An 18207-nucleotide genomic window follows, 5' to 3' on the forward strand; every position below is an offset into this window, starting at 1 on the left:
ATATTAAAACTCTGTTGATCTGTCAGTTTCTTCCTTAAGGCAACATACAAATACACTACACACACACACACACACACACACACACACACACACACAAACACACATTGATTCACTTCAAACACTTTACTTTTTATTTATATGCCTGGCCTTATAATTGGTTAATATACGGTGAAAAGTCTAAGTAACATCTCCATGCCAGGTTTCTGAGGTCATCTACACATTATAATACCCTAGTAGAGAATATTTATCAGAGAGCTTTCATTGTCCACAGATATATTGAGAAGTAAAGACCTGGGAAAGTTTCCAGTGGTTGCTCCTTGATCTAGAGTCAGTCACTGAAGTCAGTGGTTCCTCACAGTGTTAGGACGATGTTTCTAAAGGACCGTGCTGCAATGAGAGAAAGAAGTCAATATAGATAAAATTTAGGAAACATCGGCATATGGATGACATTTAAGCCAGATAGTGGGGGAAAAGACAGGGCCAAGAAATGTCTGAATCAGACACTCAAACAAGAATCACAGATGAGCAATCAATGAGAGAAATAAGTCAATATAGAGAGTTTTCATAAAGCACAGTTTATTCAATTTTTTAAAAAATGAAATTCACATCTTTTCTACTTTTTGGAAGCTAAATGCCCTTTATTTTATGACATGATGGTGATGTTACAGTAGATGATAAAATTTCCCCATAACATCTTTCCTTTCCTTGGCAAAATAAAAGTGAAACGTTTCCTCCTCGTCAGTCTCCCAAAGTTCGGCTGGACATTTAGGGATTATCGTTTTCATTCATCTCTTTGTTTACAATACTCTTCCGCTACACCAACATCTCTTGCTTTCTTTGGCATCCCAATGGCATTTACTATTCTCCAAATCAATTTAGAAATTCAAGGTCATGCTGGAATTAGTATGTTCATCCTTCCCACTTATCCTGCATGCTTTCTGCAATAATCACCCTCAGGTTTTGTAGGAAAACAGACCCCCAGAGATGCATTCACATATGCAAATATGCACTCAATAAAAATCTGCTGAGTGCCTGTGTGTTGGAGAAACAGCAATGACTAAGACAGATGAGTCCCAGTTCTCTGGAGGCACATTTTCTATTGCATTGCGGGGTTGAGCTGTTGGGGAATGGCAGGGAGATTAACAGTAAATAGGTAAACACTTAAGCCGCAGAATTCCATATTGTGATAAATCTGAGGTTATGGAGAAGTTTCTAGTTTATGTGCATAATTACCAGAATAACGTGGTGACCATGGGAAAGGGATGGGCCATTTCAGATGGGGGTCAGGGACAGCTCAGAAGGAAATGTTGTTTGAACTGAGATCTGAATGACCAAGAGGAGCTGTCCATGAAATGACTGGGGGAAGAGTGTTTCAGGCCCAGGGAACAGCATGTGCAAAGGCCTTAAGGTAGAACTTGGCCTTTGCAAGGATAAGAGTGTGGAGGAAGGAGACAAAATCAAAAATTCTGTTTTGAACATACTAAGTTTATCTTTGACATCCAAGAGGAGATTTTGCATATGCAACTGGATATATTAGTTCTGAGTTCAGGCAAGAGGTTGAGGCTGCAGATAAAATTTAGGAAACATCAGCATATGGATGACATTTAAACCAGATAGTGAGGTTTTAAAAGACAGGGCCAGGAAATGTCTGAATCAGACACTCAGACACTGAGGAATCACAGGCTAGCAGTCAGCAAAGGAGCAGCTGGAGAACTCAGAGGCCTGGGGAATTTAGAGATGAAAGTATTTTAAAAATGAGGGGCCAAAGTACAATGTGGGTGGAATTGTTTCGATTAAAAATCCTTTCATTTATGTATTATTTTCATAAACCTGCAGTGATGATAAATGTAAAGGTGGATGCTTTCACGTGATTCAGGCACTGCTTACTTAGGCAAACCCTGGTTCCATCCTCCATGTTCGTACTGGGCTCAGAGCTCTGCTGGCTGCTTCTGCAGTCTGCAGTCTCCTAAGACAGCCTGGGCCCCTGGGCTCTGAGCACAAGTCCCATCCCCAGCATAACAGTGAGTTCAGTCCCTGGACACAGGGCTCCCTTCTTAATTACTCTTCCAATTCTGAAGGCTTACTTTCCTCTCATGCCGAGAAAAGAGAATATCAGGTTTTTAGAGACCCCGGTCTGCTTAAATTCCAAGGGAGATATAACTCAGTCTCCATCTACCTAATCAATGTATTAATGGATTTAATTGATTTTGCATAGAATAGTTTTGATTTCCTATTAACTAGGTTAGTGAACTATCAGATTCCCCACCCCACCCCTTTTTTAGACTGTTGCTGTTTTTAAAGAGGGTCCCCTTTTCCTCTAAGGGTTTGAAAAATACATTTAGAGAAGCAGAACATTTGGAAATCAGTTTCAAATGATGTTTCTTTCATTCCTCTTTGAGTGACGGCTGTGAAGATAATCTGGAAACTGTTCATGACTGCCAGAAGAGTATTGCCTCATATCCTTCCGGATTGCATTTTTTATTGTTGTTATTGTATTTTTGGATATGATTTGGTCAGAGGCATCAGATGGGACAAAGATATTGGACTAGAATTTGAGAAAACTGAATACTGCTTCTAGCTCTGGGCAAGTCAAAAATCTCTTTGTCTTTCCGTGCCTTGAGTAAATGGGGCAGGCCTACCCATATTACCTGTCTAATGTTAAGTGTAATTTACATTTCTTTCATTCATTTTTTCTTTCTTCAAAAAAAAAATGGGATACATGTACAGAACTTGGAGGTTTGTTACATAGGTGTATGTGTACCATGGTGGGTTACTGCACCTATTAACTGGTTCTCTAAGTTCCCTCCCCTCACCCCTCACCCCGCAGTAGCCTCTGGTATGTGTCATTCCCCTCTCTGTGTCCATATGTTCTCAATGTTTAACTCCCACTTGTGGGTGAGAATATGTGGTGTTTGGTTTTCTGTTCCTGTGTTAGTTTGCTGAGGATGATGGCTTCCAGCTTCATCCATGTCCCTGCAAAGGACGTGATCTCATTATTTTTATGGCTGCATAGTATTCCATGGTGTATATGTACCGCATTTTCTTTATCCAGTCTATCATTGATGGGCATTTGGGTTGGTTCCATGTTTTTAAGTGTAATTTTCAAAAGGGTAAAATCATATCTCTCAGGAAAATAGAATAAATGCATATCAAAGATAGTACTGATAGAGGTGAACATTAAGATGTTAAAACTGATCCAAAAAGCATTTGAGATTATGTGTGTGTAAAATTTAATTAAAAATGTTATAAGATTGATGAGTTAAAACTGGTTAGTGTCCAACAGAACAGTAAACTGATCTTTGTGCCTACTGGCTCTATTGGACAGAAATTATTTGCATCTTTCCAGATAAAAATGTTTAAGTTAACCTGTAGGTGTGGACCTACAGAGTGTGAAGTCAGTAGAAAACAAAGCCCAACACTGCACTGAAAGAAGACCCAATAATCAGTAATATTTTCTGCCTATTTTCAAATGTCAGATAATTTTTCTGACATACATGTGTTTTATATATGTATATCTATATCTATATCTATAACATTTATAACTGGTTAACATTTCTTGAACACTTACTATGTACTGGGCAACACTTAATATGTCTGACTCTTTGGATGCTCATTAAAACCCTATGAGGTAGGCATTTTTATTATCCCCATTATACAGGAGAGAAGACTGAGGCTCTTCTTAACCAGCCCAAGGTCACAGAGCTCCTAGGGTGGTGATTAAACTGAGGTCTGACTCTAAAACCTTTGTTTCAGCTCCTAAATTATTATTATTACTATTATTATTATTATTAGAGGTCAAAAGGAATCATGAATGTGAAAGTGCTTTAAAGATTATGAATAGGCTGTAAGTTGTAAAGCATTCTTATTCAATCTAGATCTCTATTAGAGTAAGGCAGTAAGAGTTACTGCCACGCCATTGTGGAGGGAGAAGTGTGCTTTATGGGAAAGGTCTGCTGTCCTGGAAATGCCTGCGAGACTTTATCTTGACTCTGTTCCCTTGAGCTGAATTAGTTTTACTTAACTCAGACTACTTTTCTCTTTTTTTTTTTTCTGGAGGGTGGATTTCATTAAGAGGGTTTCTTGGCCTATTTTTGATTAAATGCATGGAGAGGTATCCACTACAAAACCCTTTCTCACTTTTCTTTATGTTTTCTTTTCTCAGCTTAGTAGAGTGAAAAGAACACAAGTCTCAGTAGATAGTCCTGAGTCTGAATATCAGCACTATGATTAACTAGTGTGAAGACTTCGAGCAAATCACTTAGCCCAGCTTGTCTTAAAACCTGCCCAACTGCACTGAAATCACTTGAGGGAGAAAGTAATGCTCATTCAGAAGCAGGGAAGGGTGCTGGGAATTATTTCCTTGCTGGTAAAAGAACATTATTGTTATCTGCCTTCAAAGTATTTTGAGAATGCATCTAGTAGGATATCAGAAATGTTAGTTCTAGCCTGGGCATCATAGTGCGATCTCATCTCTACCAAAAATTGTAAAGAAATAAAAAATTAGCTGGCCATGGTGACACATGCCTATAGTCCCAGCTACTCAGGAGGCTGAGGCAGGAGGATTGCTTGAGCCTGGGAGAGCGAGGCTGTGAGCTGTGATCGTGCCGCTGCACTTCAGCCTGGGTGACAGAGCAAGACTCTGTCTCAAAAGAAAAAAAAAGATGAAAAAAAAAAAACAGAAATGTTGGCTCTGTTCTTCCCATCTTCTTTCTAATTTTTTAATTTATTTATAGTTTTTTTCCCCAGTCCTCAGAACCTGTGAACTTTCCACCTTCTTTCTAAAGAAGTCTTGTTAATTTCCATTCTTCTCTCCTCCTGGCCCCTCCTACTTCTGTTTCCTCTCCTCTATTCCCCTCCTCTCCTGTCTCCTTCCCTTTGTTTTCTCTCATCCCTCCTGTCCCTCCTCCCTCCTTGGATCCCCACTTCTCTTCCAGTGCCCCCAACTTTTCTCCCCTTTGTCCCCTTCTGTCGTTTATCATCTCCTCTTGTCCCTTTCCCCTCCCTTCTTCTCTTCCCTCAAGGACCCTGAGACCAGATAGCTCCTAAATAGTGAGATTCATTACTTGTTCTCACCTTACTAACTTAGAGAAACTACGGAATGAAATCTAGAAAGACCCGCTGTGATCTCTTTCTATGCCAACTCTCACTTTATCCGTGAAAAGACTGAGAACGAAAGAGGTTAAACGCAAACCCAGATATCCTGACGTCTGGTCAGTGCTCTCCCTGACACGTCACCAAGTCCCCTCTGTCTGTTCTATCAACGCGATGTGGCGGCTCCTCCCCAACTTCACTTAGCAGTGTATCAGAAGGCTGGGAAATACGGGGAGATGAATCATTGCTGTAGTTTGTTCGTGAAGAGTAAGGTAAGGTTTTGTAACTTCTGAGGCCACCAAACAGAACAGACCCTGGCACATAAAACAAAAAGGCCAAACGTTGTCACCATCAAATGTGCAGGATCCCCCCTAGCTGGTCAGGAAAACATGGCCTATACAAATTAAAGGGAAAATCATCTGTGGCCATTTCTACAGACAACCACAGCTTTTACACTTACACTGAATGTCTCTGGAAAAAGAACAAAACAGCATCCTGCGGGAGATAAGGCCGGTGAGGAAGACAGATAATAAGCTTGGTGAAAACAGCCAGAGACATAGCCACCACACACTGCCTCCTCCAAGTTCCTTAGTGGAAAAATTAAAGGCAGCAGCGACTTCCTTTGCGTGCTTCCTGGCCCTGCCCCACTCTCTCCTCACACGAGTTCCACTGGTCCCGTGGTCTTGGCTCTAGATGTCAGGGAGGGAAGCTGGAGGTGGGAGCTAAGGTGGTACTCACCTCAGGAAGGAAGGGACTAAATTAGAAGGGGTGGGTCTCACAGAGCAAGCTAGGAGTTCTGTAAAGCAGATTCCTTAGTTTTGCATGACGGTGTTGAATTCCCATTTGTATGTCTGAACTTTTAATAGAGTGGTGGTTTTTTTTGTTTGTTGGGTTAGTTGGTTTTTTGAGACAGTCTCACTCTGTCACCCAGGCTGGAGTGCAATGGCACGATATCGGCTCACTGCAAACTCTGCCTCCCAGGTTCAAGCGATTCTCTTGCTTCAGCCTCCTGAGTAGAGTGGCATTGACTGGCCTTCCAACTGTTGGACTCTGGGGAGGGCTAGAGTCCCCATGGGGGGGTCAGAGCATTAGAGAGAGCGTGGCCCCTCCTTACTCAGGCCCAGGAGGACAGCATGGGTTAGGGCAGGGAAGGGGAAGAAGAGGCAGTTCTGTAGAGACAAAAGGTAGGTTTGAAGTTGTCAAAGGCTGGAAGGAATGGGGAATGATTGCTAATGGATCCACTGCTAATGGATTTTTTGGTGAGGGTGATGAAAATACTCTGCAATTAGATGGAGGTGATAGTTTCGCAACTTTGTGAATATATTAAAACCACTGACTTGTGTACTTCCAATGTGTGAATTTTATAGTACGTTAATTACATTTCAATAAAAGAAATGCGAGGATAATAAATTAGGAACGGTGAATTTTGGAGCAATGCTAAGTGCTGTCAGGACCAGCTGCTCTCCCCCAGGTATCCCGCCTGCATTTCATAAACATTTTTAAGTGTCATATATTTTCATAATTTTCATTCTTGTAGTGGAATTACAGTCCACTGTGTACCACAATTCACAAAGAGATATCTCCAATGTTGGTCATTTAGGAATTTTTTTTTTAATTTGTTATTATAGATGTCACACAAGGGCAACCGAGCTCTCTTTTTACTCTGTCGCAAATCCTGGTTTTTCACAAACCTTCTCTGGAATTTATATTCCCACAGTATTGGGAATATAGAGATAAATTGTTCCCTATTTTGATTCTTGGTGCCTTTTCCCCCACAGTTTTACCTGGCCTCCTTCATAATCATTTCTCAACTCTGCCAGCTCTCTGCTTACCCACCTCACCCACTTCATCATGAAAATCAAGCTCTTCTGACTTCATCTGTGTTTCCAATGCTGGACTTACCGCACCATTTTGTAATGTATTTACCCACCTGGCTCCTTTGCCAGACTGTGAGCCCCCTGAGGTCAGATACAGTGTCTTATTAATTTCTGATTCCCTGTTGCCTTTGCTTGGCAGGTGGAAGGCGTAAAATATATGTTAATTGGATTTAATTGAATTGCTGAGGCTCTGAAGAACAGTGTGGAGTGGAGTGTGTCCCTTTGTTCCTGTTGAATTACTACCCTTAGTGCCAATTGTAAGAACTGGAATTGCTGGGCCAAAGGGCATGAATGTTTCTCCACACTTGCCATATTGCTTTCTCAAAGGAGGTACTAATTTGTAGTGCCACCTGAAATGGATGAGTGTGCCAATATTGCTGTCACCTTGCCAACCCATCATTTTTCAAATGCTAATTTAGTAGGTGTCAAATGATATTTCAAGGTGGCTTTAATTTGCATTTCTTTGATTACTGCTAGGGCTGAACATTTTCTCAGGTGTTTACTATTTCTGTTGCTCCTTGGGGGAATTGATTGTTCACAGTGTTTGCCCCTTTGTCTATCAGTATGATGAAATTTAGCTAATACATTTGAATGAGCTCCTTTTATATTTTACTTAGTCTGCCATATTTAATATATATTTTTCATATTTTATGTTTTGTTTTCTTTTGTTTTTGCTTTTTTTCATTATACAGAAGTTTAAAATGTACACATGTGTGTACCTATCTATTTACAATTCTTTATAAAGTTTCAAGTTTATAAAAGTTCTTCCTCACAAACATGCTAAATATTTAATTCAATGTTCTGTTTTTTGAGATGGAGTCTTGCTCTGTCGCCCAGTCTAGAGTGCAATGGTGAGATCTCGGCTCACTGCAACCTCTGCCTTCCGGGTTCAAGCGATTCTCCTGCCTCAGCCTCCTGAGTAGCTGGGACTACAGGTGCGTGCCACCACTCCCAGCTAATTTTTTGTATTCTGTTCTTTTTTTCAACATATAGCGTTAACTCATTAATCCATCTAGAGTATATCAAGTACTTAGTTATTTTTAAAATTGCTATCATGAATTCCAAAATCCCTTATCAAATAAATCTTGTATCATTTATATTATTTGACAGAAAGTAACAAAATCCAACTAACAGTGGCTTAAACGAATAGGGGCTTTTTTTTCTCACTTTACAGGAAGCCATGGTTGGTAGGGTTAGCAGCTTTTCGGTGTCTCTGTGATGTGGGTGCTGGAGACTGGAACTCTCTGGACCCTTCTCTCATGCTACCTCCTCATGATTCCAAGACGGCTGCTGAGCCTCTATATTCAAAGCAGGAAGGAAGGGCAGTAAGAGCCATATCAGTTCCTTTAATCAGGAAAACAAACATTTTCTTTGAAACCAGCAGACTTTCTCTTATGTCTTTTATTTTATTTATTTATTTTTTGGGGACAGAGTCTCACTCTGTTGCCCAGGCTGGAGTGCAGTGGTGAGACCGCAACTCGCTGTAACCTCTGACTCCCAGGTTAAAGTGATTCTCCTGCCTCAGTATCCCGGGTAGCTGGGATTTCAGGTGTGGACCCCCACATCTAGCTAAATTTTTTTTTTTGTATTTTTAGTAGAGATGAGGTTTCACCATGTTGGCCAGGCTGGTCTCAAACCCCTGACATCAGGTGATCCATCTGCCTCAGTCTCCCAAAGTGCTGAAATTGCAGGCATGAGCCACTGCACCCGGCCCTCTTATGTCTTATCAGCTAGTACTGTCTCATAAGGTCCCACCTAGTGCAATGGTGGCTGGGAAAGCATTTCATACCTCCTCTTTCTATAGCAAAAGGCAGCAGAGGAGAAGGGGTTTGGGAAAGGCCATTCAGTTAGACAACTATGTGTGTCTGTACACATTTTCCTCCCCCCCGATGTTTTCAAAAGCTATTTTTGATAGATAAATATATTTAAAATGTGTATATATATTTAATTATTTATAGTTAAACTTTATTTCACAAAAATGATATTGTAAATTATCAGGCCTTTTTAAGTCTCTTCATTTGGTTCCATTAATATATGATCTAATGAGTGCATTATTTTAATTTATTTTATTATATAGCAAGTTTTAACAGTTGATATTGGTAGAAACTTTTCTGTGTCTTTTTTGTACTCCCTGTTGATGGCATTCTTATTATTTTCATACATACATTTTAGAATAATTTTGTGGAATTAAAATTACTTATTAGATTTTAGGCCAGGTGCAGTGGCTCACGCCCGTAATCCCAACATTTTGGGAGGCTGAGGCTGATGGATTGCTTGAGGTCAGGAGTTCAACACCAGCCTGGCCAACATGGTGAAACCCTAGCTCTACTAAAAACACAAAAATTAGCTGGGCATGGTGGCATGTACCTGTAATCCCAGCTACTCGGGAAGCTGAGGCAGGAGAATTGCTTGAACCCAGGAGGTAGAAGTTGCAGTAAGCTGAGATCACACCATTGCACTCCAGCTCAGGGAATAAGAGCAAAACTCCATCTCAAAAAATATATATATTTATTAGGCTTTAGATCAGAATGTATTAAATCTATAAATTAAATTAAATCCAAATTTAATTCTCTTGGTCATATAGACATTTTAGTGTTATTAAGTCTTTTTATCTTGGAATTGGTTCTATTTTTCCATTTACTTGAATCATCTTTTAAATGTTCTAAGAAAGTTTTGAAGGTTTTCTTTTTAAAAGTCATATCACATAGTTTCTAGCCATTTTAAGCTTGGAAATTTGGCTGGGCGAGGTGGCTTACACCTGTAACCCCAGCACTTTGGGAGGTCAAGGTGGCGGATCATCTGAGGTCAGGAGTTTGAGACTAGCCTGGCCAACATGGTAAAACCCGTCTCTACTAAAAATACAAAAATTATCTGGATGTGTGGCATGTGCTTGCAATCCCAGCTACTCTGGAGGCTGAGGCAGGAGAATCATTGGAACCTGGGAGGCAGAGGTTGCAGTGAGCTGAGATAATGCCACTGCACTCCAGCCTGGGTGACAGAGTGAGACTTCATCTCAAAATAAAATAATAAAAAAATAAACAATTAAGTTTGGAAATTCATGATATGGTGTGTGTGTGTGAGTGTGAGAGAGACTATAAATCTGATCTCTTTTTTTGTATTGTGTAGCTGGTAATAAAGGGTAGTTAGGACTTGTTTTGATTTATGATTGTCTTGAAAATCGAACTGTGTCATTTAAATGAACTTCTTCTGTAAGTTGAAGATCTGAGACTTGCCTACGCCCTTCTTAAGGTTATTGGTCACTAGTTGATCAGGTCTCACCTTCTGTATCAGGTTGGATTTGATTGCAAGTAAAAGCCAACTGAAGCAGCACTGCCTTAGATAAGAAAGGCTCGCATTACCAGGGTTGGTTCGGCAGCTCTACCAGGTCAGGAAGAGTTCAGTTTCTCTTCAGCTCCTTACTCTTCTGGGCATCATAGCCTTCCACCTTAGGCTGGTGGTCCACATGGTGACCAGATGGCCAGCAGTAGCGATGCTGGCACTCTTCTTTATTTGTGTTTATTGAAGGAAATTGTTTCTTTCCTAGACTGCCCCTTCCCTGCTGCTGTCTCCCCCTTTCCCACAAACGTCTCTTTCAGTATAATTGGTCAGATTAGGTCCATCTCACCCCTGACTCAATAAGTATGGCTAGGGGTATGAAATAATACCATTTAGTTTAACCTTGAGCTAGGCGCCATGGCATTGCCTCTCCCCAAAGCAGGTAGGCATCATATAGGAGGTGTGCGTATCCCCTGCTCTCACCTCCACCACCAAATTGGAATCGCTACCAAGAGTTGGACAATGGATGTTGAGGAGGCAACTGTACTGCCCAGCATACTTTAGATATCACTTTTTGCCTGGACACCTGCCCTGCTGCCCTACATCTAGATTTGAAGTCCTTCCTATGTGTCTTTTCAGCACAGTAGGACTGCCCATTTCCTTACAGAACAAGAAGATAAAAATAGTTTATTTATAAACCAGTGGTCATCTTCTAAGGAGGGGGTATCTGGCTAATGGGAAGACCCTTCCGAGAGCTGAGATGTAAGGCTGCAGTGGTCTGGCATACAGAAGGGAGAGTCATAGAGTGGAAGGGATGATCCTGGGCCAGCGGCCTCTCCCTGGGTTGAGAGACTGAGGGTAGAGTAGGGTAAGGTGAGGAGTTTAAGAATTGAGGTGGTGCAGAGGACAAAGATGGTTACCGGGAGAGAAGAGCTACGTGTTGTGAAGTGTAAACTCTGTACCTCCTGAGGTTTTCCCTATGCATTCTTCAGTGAAATAGCTTTTCTTACTTGCCTAATATGAGTGGATTTATTTTAAGAGATTTGCATTCAAGATGTCAGGGCAAGGTTGGGGGCTGGCTTTGCGAGGTGATGACATTTGGGTTTTACCTGCCCGTACCCCTCCCTAGATTCTAAATCTCATGAGAGCAGACACCAGGTCTGTTGTACCTCTTTGCCTAGCTCAGGGCCTAGTACACAGGAACTTGGTGAATATTTGTCAAATGAATGGACAAACTTGGTAAAGTCAGAGAAATCTTTGTTACATTCCAAGTCTGCCACATTCACACGTGTGGAATGGGGAAAATGATAACACCTTGTAAGCTTATCATGAGATGTAAGTATAATTTAATAAATGGTAACCACAACTATGATTATTAGCTCTTCCCAAATTTTGCCAACAAACCTACAAATACTAATAATCACAACCCGAACATTTAGCGAACATTTCTTTTGTGCAAGATCCTTTGCCCTTCGCTAAGCACGTCACATTAATTACTTCCTTTAATTTTAATCCTCCCAACCATCCTGTAATTATCCAGATGTCAGTCGTTCCTTCAGGACATTCCAGATACCCAGCACCCAACAACATCTATCAATCAAAAGCACCAAAATCAAGATAGAGAAGGAAGGAAGCTTCTGGTCTGTTTCTTCCTCCTCCATTCTCTGGAGATGCACAGCTCAGTTGATCTAGTAAGATTGGATAGAGTGTGACTAGCAATTTACACTTAAGAGCTACCCCAGAGCGAAGCGTGATGGATTCTCGGTTGTTGTAGCAACGGAGATCACATGACCTTAGAGAAGGCAGAGGCAGAGCCTGTGGTCACTAGTGATGGGAAGAGTCGAGGGTGGATTTGTGAGCACCAGGAATCAGCAGGCTTTGTTTTCTGGCAGGGTCTATTCTTGGAACAGCTGAAAATACTGAAGGCTAAATTCAGACTCTTGGATGAGACTCAAAGATTGACTGATGAGAAGCAGAAGAGAGAAAAGGGCTTTGTTCCTGTTTGTATAGGTCCTCTGCTCATATTGAATATTTGGGAAGTTAGTTTTGTATTTCTAGAATAGGAATAATAATATCTGATCTCTCATTTTTCATGGAGTATTTAGGAGTTTAAGGAAGTGATGTTCTGAATTTCTCTATGAAAAAATGCTATAGAGACAAAAATTATTTCAGTAAAAAAGAAAAAAAAATATATATATAAGCTCCATATGTATCCTGACATGCTGAAGGAAAGGTAATACTGACTCATTTAAGATTAATTTCTTCATGAGTTGCAGATCTGTGTTGTGCACTGAAATCTTCATAGTAATAAATTTATAGTTCTATATGCATATATAATATAAATAAACGTATACTTATAATTGTGGATGCTCTTAGAGGCAGAATCACATGCCTGTTGCTGTTCTTCTTGGATTTCTGTCTTTTCAAAAAATATCAAAGGATCAATTTGATAATATAGTAACAATCTAATGAAGTTGTCATTTGCTTTACAAGTCAAAGGGATTGCTCAAACCTTAAAGCAACTGGTAAAGAAATAAAGCAACAAGAAAAGCTGACTTTGAGAATTTCAAACCCTCTAGACTAGAATAACTTCATTGTACAGAAATATTTTAATCCAAAGCAGTAGAAGATTTTAATCAAAGGTGATAATGGGCCATGCCTGTAATCCCCGCACTTCGGTAGGCCGAGGTGGGAGGATTGTTTGAGGCCAGGAGTTCAAGACAAGTCTGGGCAACAAAGTGAGATCCTGTCTCAACAAAAGATAAAAGAATTAGCTGGGCATGCTGATGCATGCCTGTGATCCCAACTACATGGGAGGCTGATGCAGGAGGATTGCTTGAGCCCAGGAGGTCAAGGCTGCAGTGAGCTATCTTCATGTCACTGTATCCCAGCCTGGGTGATAGAGCAAGATCCTGTCTCAAAAAAAAAAGTGATAATGGTTGTTATCAAGTTTTGGTAGTTGAAAGGAATAAGCTTCAGTTGTCTGAAAAAAATCCCTTATCATGGAATGCTCAATTATCCAATCGTGAGCTCTACTATAACTAATTTTAAAGACCTCAGCACCGGGACACCCATGCTGTGGTCTGAGTCCTGCCACTAATATGGTAGATAACCTTGAGAAAGTCACCTAATATTGCTGGACCTCTGTTATCTGCCAACAGAAGAGAATGGAGTAATTAACTTCTACAGTCCTTTCAGCTCTAAGATGCTGTGATTACTTTCAATCATTTCCAGAAAACTTAGTGCTTATCTTTGGAACACTGCTAAGCAACAGCCTGAAAATGAGAGCTAAAAATGAAGCAAGACTCACTACTGTTGAGTTACAATTATAGCCAACGCCGCCAACATCTATACTGCACTGAACCCTGCGCCTTACACTTTGCATTTATTGTCCATTTAATCTGCAAAACAACCTCAGGGATGGCCAAGTACAATAGCCTACATCTCAAGTAAGGAATGAAAACAAATTTTGGGGCTTCCAGGTTCCAGCCAACTGATCCTTATTTACATAAAGACAAATCTAAATCCTGTTGATGTCACTTTAGAATAGCACAAGGAGAGACGACTGCTGGGTTTGCTTTGCATGGCTTTATCTACTTGAAGCATTTGGAAGTTTATCAAGCTTCAGAGCATAATTACAGATCAATTCTTAGTCTTCATCTTACTAGAATTTTCAGCAGCATTTGACATGCTTAATAGAAGTAATTCTTGAAACAATTTCCTTGTGGAGCTTCCAGGACCCCAGACTCATCTGATTCTCTTCCCATCTCTCCAGCTGCTCCTACTTAGCAGTGACCTTTGCTGGACTCTCCTCATCTCCCCAACCTCTGCTGTTGAAGAGCCTTTTCTCTGCTCCACCTACACTCACTGCCTTGGTGATCTCATCCAGGCTTGTGGCTTTATATGTTGGTGATTCTAAAATTAAACCTCCAGTCCAGGTCTCTGCCCTGAACTCTGTAGGGGCCAAAGAAAAATTTCCCTTTTACTTTCTGAAGGTTTGCTGAAAAATCAACTGATAAAAGGCAGATTAGTAGGATAAATGGCTACAAATTTATTAATGTGCATGGGGAAGAACGGCAGAATGATTACTCCTAAACCTACCATGGGATTCAAAAGCTTGTATACCATCTTGAGGTTACAGAAAGAATAAGGGCTTGGAGCTTGTACTTTGGTGTGAAATATTTTGGTTTTCTTCAACTCCAAACAAATATATTCAACTGCCAATTCAACATCTTCACTTGGGTATCTAATCTCAAACTTAAAATATGTGAACTTTTGATTTTCTCCTCCAACCTGCTCCGGCATTCTAAGACGTGATAAAAGGCAGTACTAATTCACAACCTAGCTGTTCAGGCCAAAAACCTAGGATTCATCATGGCTGCCTCCTGTTCTCTTTCATGCCACATTTAATCTATCAGCAAATTCTGTCATCTCTATCTTTAAAAATGATTCAGAATCTAACTTATTGTTCACCAGTTTCATTGCCTCCATCTTAGTCCAAATCCCTAGCAGTCCTCACTTAGGCTATTACAGCAACCTCCAATTGGTCTCTTATCTTTCACACAATATCTTACACAATACTCTTCCTCCCAACAAATCTCTTCTCCAAACCAACTTGTGATTCCTTTAAAGTATAAATCGACCCTGCGCGGTGGCTCATACCTGTAATTTCAGAAGTTTGGGAGGCTGAGGTAGGCGGATCACTTGAGATCAGGAGTTCAAGACCAGTTTGATCAATATGGTGAAATCCGTCTCTACTAAAAATACAAAAATTAGCCAGGCATGCTGGTAGGTGCCTGTAATCCCAGCTACTCGGAAGGCTGAGGTGGGAGAATCACTTGAACCGGGAGGTAGAGGTTGCAGTGAGCTGAGATCACACCACTGCACTCCAGCCTGGGCAACAGGGCAACAGAGCAAGACCCTGTCTCAAAAATAAATAAATAAAGTGTAAGTAATTGCTAATGCAACTACATTTGCTCATACTGAGAACATAAGAACATAATCTCTAGTTCTTAGCATGGCCTGTGAGATCCTGTGGAAACTGGCTTCCAGCCTTCCTTCCTTCCTGTTTTCCTTCCTCCCTCCCTCCCTCCCTCCCTCCCTCCCTCCCTCTCTCTCTCCCTCCCTTCCTTCCTTCACTAAATTTTGTATCTTTAGTAGAGACAGGTTTTACCATGTTGGCCAGGCTGGTCTCAAACTCCTGACCTCAAGTGATCCACCTGCCTCGGCCTCCCAAAATGCTGGGATTACAGGTGTGAGCCACCGTGCCTGGCCCCTTTTTATTTCTTTATAACAGGTAATCTTCCTCTCTGGTTAGGGACTTTTTTCTTTTTTCTTTAATGCTGTTTCCCAGTACTTACAGCAATACTTGGCACATAAGAGGTGCTTGATAAATGTTTGTGGAATGAATGAATAAATCAATATTATAATTACAAAGGCATGTTGTAGAACGTGTGCAGATTATTCACTCAAGATTAATAAGAACAGCAAGGAAACGCCCTCACAGCAATCAAAGAAACAATCTGTTCTTCCCCGGGCCTTTTAATGGTCTGGTCGGTCTCCTGCCTTGCTTCAGAGCAGACAGGAACCCCCGGCCCACTTGGATGTGCTGTTCCCTGTTCTGGTCTCCGAGGACTCCCTGAGCCTTGGATTTACCTCCCTGGATTCCTGTTCGGCTCCCTGGCTCTCCATGTTTGGATAACCTGCCTGGACCCTCCTCTTCAGCTTACGCACTCATGCCAGAGTTCAGCTCATTTAACAGAAAAATAGCAAATACTAATTGCATTATACCCATTACCAAACCAATCCAGTTCATTTTCTTACTAGAAAAAAAACAAGGAGGAAAATGAAAATCAGCCCAAATCTCTTTTACATATACCCTTCAAAGATAATAACTATAGCATTTTGGTTTAACTTAGCTTTAGGTAAGAAACAATCTTGCCCCAGCTACACTCCTATAAGATTCACCCTGGTTGGACTAGTTACCTGGTCTTCCCACCAGGAAAAAGGAAAATGTCAGAAATAAAATATAATGTAAAATTTTACAGTTGGTGAATCAGAATAAAAAGCATCTAAAAATATTACATTGGTGAGGTTCTGATTAAATTTGCAAAAGTGTGTGTACATATATAATATATATGGTATATATGTATAAAATATATATTATATAGGTTGCTAGTAAAATTTTAAAGTAGAAGTCATTATGGTTGTATGAGAGTTTGATAATATTTTATGTTAAAAATATTTAAAACCTTGTTTGTTCTTAAAATAATAGAGGAAAAGCTTTGCACACACAAAGGTAATATTGTAGTATAGTCTATTTTAGTCAAAACATGGAGAATCATCTATGGATTCAATAATAGTGAAATGGTTAAGTAAACTGTGACATTAAAATCTCCATGAAAAATAATTTTTCATTAAAATTATAATTATGGACAGCAGGAAAATGATGATATAGTATTATATGAAAAAGAACACAAAATTGGATTATAAATAGGTAAAATATTTATGAATATGGACTATGGACAGTGAATGGAAGACAATACACACAAAAAAATGATTGTCATGGGATGAAATTATGGGTGATTTTTTTCAAAGTACTCTTTGAATATATTTATTGCTATGATTCTTTTTATATACTGTTTTATTGCAAAAGGACACAGACAGCAAATAAAAATATGCAATTACTGATCTCTGAAAGCTTATTATCTGCAGATGATGTTTGTGGCCTACTCATCAAGTGTTCCCAACCCCCTTCCTTCTTCTACAGAAAGGTTTAAAATGCTGTGGTAGATTTCCCAGCCCTGTTTACAGCCATTGGTTGCATGTGACATGTTTCTGGCCATTGAAATTCAAAGGGACGTCTGTTGGAATGCTGCTGCAAAAAAGTTTCTTCACTAAACAAATGAGACCCATGAAGAGAATCTATTTTGTCTTTGTCTTTTTGCTTTACCTTTTTTGTCTTCTATAGATAGAGATGGGGTCTCACTATGTTGCCCAGGCTAGTCTTGAACTCCTGGTCTCAAGGAATTCTCCCCTCTCAGTCTCCCAAAGTGCTTACAGGCATGAGCCACCATGCCCAACCTTGCTCTGCCTTTTTGCTTATGAGGACTGCTTCTGAGAGCTGTGACAATCATCCTGCAACATCACCAACTCTTTGGGGAGGGCCGGGTGGAATGATAGAAATTTAGTGCTTTATGACATCGCTGAGTCACTAAGCAACCTCAAGGACAGAGTGCCTTAAGACTTCTTGATAGCTAAACAGAGAAAAGGTTCTTGTGGTTTGAACCTTCTGTTAGGTTTTTCTGTTACTTGCAGCTTAATGCATTCTAATTGATAAAATAAGACTCATTGACACACAGAGTTATGCAAGTATGTAGAAACCACAAAGCAACAGAAAACATTATAATAAATATATAGATTAATTTAAAAGAATGTTATGCTTTTATAGAAGGAAGTGAAAAACAGATCACCCAGTTAGTAGTTATTTGTTATAAGGTTCCCCGGGCCTGTTAACGTTTCTTAGTAGAAAAAATAGTATTTAATAGTTCTCATTAAAATAAAGCAAAAGTCCAGACACCTTCTTTGGCTTGTAATCTTCTTTGGCTCATTAACTTTTCGAATTTGTGTGTCTCAGGAAGTAGCCTGTTAGGGTATGATATGGTGGTTGTGTTTCTCTTTCCCCGATATCCTCTGACTTCCTTTCATTAACATAGAATACTACTAAATTATGTAAGATAGAGCTCTCTGGGATTTGAGGATGCACTACGTCGGTGGTGAGAATGTGATTTCTTTATCTATCTAGTATTGGGAGTCTCTTCAATTCAGCCTGTGTCTCTACTCACTACAAATTTGATTTTGAAGATGATAACGAGTTATTGAATTTGCCGAGAGGGGAATTGATTGCCTAAAAGCTGGAGAAGTTGGTGACAAAATAGCTTGTTATAAATGGACTCTATATTAG

The sequence above is a fragment of the Sapajus apella genome, unplaced genomic scaffold (assembly GCF_009761245.1).
Source record: "Sapajus apella isolate SASKATOON/1434 unplaced genomic scaffold, GSC_monkey_1.0 scaffold26, whole genome shotgun sequence".
NCBI lineage: Eukaryota > Metazoa > Chordata > Mammalia > Primates > Cebidae > Sapajus > Sapajus apella.